The 4,311-nt window shown below is 39.4% G+C and overlaps 1 non-coding gene across 1 annotated transcript; it reads left to right on the top strand.

The window, feature by feature from the left end:
• The first annotated feature begins 272 nt into the window (after positions 1-272).
• LOC136541144 (small nucleolar RNA R71) lies at positions 273-379 on the top strand. Its single transcript, XR_010780238.1, has one exon. It is a non-coding gene; the product is annotated as a small nucleolar RNA R71 (small nucleolar RNA).
• The last annotated feature ends 3,932 nt before the right edge of the window (positions 380-4,311 follow it).

Genomic DNA, 4,311 nt, shown 5'->3' with positions numbered 1-4,311 from the left:
CTCTCTTGTAATTAGCTCGCTATTTGAGCCAATTCAACAGTACGTCCATTTTGGTTGACAATGCACACACCTCTTCTAGTACTTCTTCAGTCTTATTGCATGATTGGATGTTGTATGATGACTAGCCTTGATTAGAGGCTATCTTCTCCATATGAATTTCAGCTTTTCAAAGGGTGAGTGACATAAATGATCCTCCAGCAGTGGCATCAAGTTGTTCATGAGCTTTCTGAGTTAATCCATGGTAGAAACTTTGTATGAGCAACCAATCTTCCATTCCATGATGAGGACAATCTGAAACATATTCTTGGAAATGTTCCCATGCTTCTAAAATGGTCTCTCCCTTCTGCTGTTGGAAGATGGAAATATTTTCTCTTAGGGCATTGGTCTTGCCCACTAGAAAGAACTTTCTAGGAAGGCCTTTGAATACTTTGCCCATGTATTGATGTTGTCTTTGTTGGTGTAGAACCATTGCTTCGCTCTTCATAATAGTGAGAATGGGAACAAGTGAAGTAGTATGATGTCTTGAGCAACGTCCTTGATGATGACTGTGCTACTAATTTCTAGAAAATTCTGAAGATAAGCACTAGCATCTTCATGTGCCTTTCCACTGAATGGGGTAGTTTGCACCATGTTGATGAGGCCTAGATTGAGCTCAAACTCAAGGTTGTTGGTTTTGAGTGTTGGTCCAGTGTGAATGTTCCCAGTGCTCGGAGCGAAGAACTCACGTAGAGTTTTGTTAGCCGTAGCTCAGAAACTAGTGTTGAGCTTCCTCTTGATTAGGTTGATTCTGTTTGGAAGTTGTTGGTGAATGACAACCAATTCTACAATACCCTGAATAGAATATGAACAATGACAAATAAGGGTAAGCCTGCTAAAGCAGAGTTGTTATGGCTTTATCAATAAGTATTTTTTTATCAATTCTCTATAGCCATGTGCCCCTCCCCGGCAATGGTGCCAGAAATGCTTGTTGACATTTCTTAGCATCACTCTTTACTAAGTTGTCATTCCTAGCATGATGCCAGAAATGCATGGTTGGTAATTATTAATGGCACTTGTAAACTCAGAGAAAATTATATATGTTAAAGTAAAGTATCTGCAAGCGCACAAATAATATATCATTGTAGCATTTCAACCGGGAGTATACCGAGTATCATTATTTATATTTTATCCATAGGGAGGAGCTATGGGATTGTTGGTAAAGAGATATTGGCAAATATATATTCTTATGATAAAACCACTCTCATGCTATGGCAGGGGTAAGTCAAATGATAAATAAATGATAAGTATGAAGCATTGATAATAATTCTAGAGGTAGAAATAGAGACTCATAAAATGTAGTATGGCTAGGCAGGAGATTCAGTAAAAGCAGAAGATTCCTAAGTCATTGCTTATTTACTAAGTCTTTTGTACACCCAAATATATACACTCTCATCTATAGCATAATTAACTTTGGATCTATGCATAAGGAACATTACTCAGGAAGATCAAGAACAGAGCTTGTCTCCCTTCGCAACCATGTTCTACTTGCTCTACAAATGGGGAGTGGACTACAAAGGACCCAAGGGGAGTGTCACACCCGCGATCTACCACATGACCCAGAGTACAGAATGCATCCGTAGGTAAACAATATCTAAGCACCATGCTTACATAATATCAACCACTTAACCCACGCGGGTCTTGGGCTAAGCTCTTTGTGAACATATGCATAAACTCATTATCAATCACAACTATACCAAGTATATAACTAGTGCAAAGTTGGAAAATAATAAATAGCAACATAATATTGAAGTAGCACAAAGTCATAAATAAAGAGATACAATGGCTATACCAGTCTCTAGATGATAGATCCGAAATGTGACAGAACCGCCCAATTTATACAAGATCAAGTACGGCTATCCCCGCTAACACGTTGACACATGCATACTTTCACTCATATAAACTCGGTAGTCCACCGAGTGTCCCGAAAGACCTTGGTAAATCAACATCACAACCAAGATTGCGTGATTAAGCAAATACACATCACATACACAGAGTTGCAGCGAAAATAATATTATAAATGGGTTCACAAATAATAGTACAAGTTTGGGTTTCAAAACCGTTTAGTGAAAACAATCATAGCTTTCAAATGATTACATTAATATAAGTTCCAAATATATTGCTAGCATAAGTGACATCATCCGACAAAAGCATATAGATGAGAAGTAACTATAGAATCACCGAGCCACCAGCGGTTAGCCACCATCTTCACAGGCCGAGAACTCCACCTGCAACATGGTGGGATAAACCCTGAGTACGAGAAGGTACTCAGCTAGACTTACCCATCAAAACCAGAATAAATGACACCAAGGGTCATGCAAGGCTTATAAGATGGGCTAGCTGGACACAGTTGCATAAAAGAGTTTATGAATATAGTGACCAATTTAAACTTCACATCAAGTTTATCATCATTTACCTGTCCACTAGATTTGCACCTATACTAGAGCACTCACTTATTAGGAGCAATCAATATTAACCATAGCAGGTATAATAAGGCTATCATCATCATATCATCATTCCTGAACCATTATGTTATTTAGTGTATCTACTTTGGAGATAAGCCCGTCAAGTTCTCACTAACCGGTGAGAGACGGCGACTCGAATAGAATTACAACTCAGTTGAGGGGGTATTCCTAACTCTCACCCTAGCATACTTTGCAAGGGTAGCTGTGGGTCACCTTTGGTACAACTCAGGAACCAAATTCATGGGTTCGATCAGCGCCAGCACTCTCAGGGATTACCCTTCTGCCAGGACGATCAGGACTTTTAAATCACATGCCCTTGGACTCATGCCTACGGCTCCCTTCTGAGGCATACTTTATACTTATCGACTCCCGGCCTGAGGTGAGCTACTCGGCTTCGTGGTCGGTCTCTGGACCCGGCCAACTAAGAGGGAGGCATGCGTTCAACATGAACAGGAAAGGCTCCAAGATTCGGTCCTTAAGCGACACAGACGGAGTCACTACCAACTAGCAAGCCTCCGCCCGGTCTTCATTTCAAATTAAGACAGGTTCTTTTCTACGATAGCAAATATAGCCAACCGTGCCATATGTATATCCCTATATCTCGCAGGTGACAGGAAATCACCTGACTTCTACCGCATTTAAGCAGGGCTAAGCACTACATGATCCTGAGCTACATAGGATTCAGGGTATCAATATCTGGACAAGGATTGGATAACCAATGCAGCAAGTGTTTGCATCCAACACCTAAACTTAATGCAACAATATATATATGTAACAATAATACTTTAACTGCATTTCGTAAATTAGGAGGCTTAAAATGCTCCGAGGCTTGCCTGGGATCCGACACAAGTCAGTTCAGTTAGCTTGCACCGTCATGGTGACATCTCCGGTCCTAGCACTTGCTTAGTCCTTCCATCTTTGGGATATATCCACCAAACCAAATCTTCGGGTTTGGCTCCAACATCACATCCCTTACGTGGTGCATCTAGCGTACCTAGATGAGATGCAATATACAAGTGCATAAATATGAAGAATAGTACCATGAGACGCATCACAAAATAGCAAGCAAGACAAGCATAGTTTACACTAACACACTTAAGTACTTTGCGATGCTTAACTTAAACATCACACAATCTATTATGCTAAGATGGCAAATAAGATGACAACACCAAGCATGACACAAGTTTCCCAAGATCTCAGGTGCTCTAACTCAGTCATCATTCAAGGCATAAGTCACACTTAACAATATACAAGCAAACACTATAATTGTAATCTTCCAATTTCTAGACATGCAAACAGCAGCTACAAGATTTAGCTATAACTGGAGTTACACAAATCCAAATGACTTGCAAGAAGACATTTTGGAAAGCTTATGAAATTATGTACGTCTCATCTATAACCATCACAGTATGATTCCCAAGTTAAGTAGGTTGAAATTATACCTTTACAGAAACTGTTTCATACAAAACAGAGAGCAACAATTCCTGTATTCTAACTTTAAACAGTTGTAACTCAAACACTACTCGGCCAAATGATACCAAATTTTAACAGCAGCTAGATACATAAATTATCTACAACTTTTGTATAAACAAGTTTCACAACAAAGCACATTGTCATGAAGAACTTTGCTAAGTTCCCAGATCTATCCATAAACCACATCGGCAAGAAAATAATTATTAACTTATGTTGCAAATTCATAATTGGGCAAAACCAACTTTACCAACATTTCACACATGACTAAAGAACACCAAAAAGCATGGTGCTCACCTCTAAATATATTTTCTTGACATTTTCCCAACATGAACCTTTC

This window comes from Miscanthus floridulus, chromosome 2 (genome assembly GCF_019320115.1).
Source record: "Miscanthus floridulus cultivar M001 chromosome 2, ASM1932011v1, whole genome shotgun sequence".
In the NCBI taxonomy this organism is placed as follows: Eukaryota; Viridiplantae; Streptophyta; class Magnoliopsida; order Poales; family Poaceae; genus Miscanthus; species Miscanthus floridulus.
Note: the sequence above shows the minus strand (reverse complement) of the source record. Positions and strands in the feature narration are given on the sequence as shown.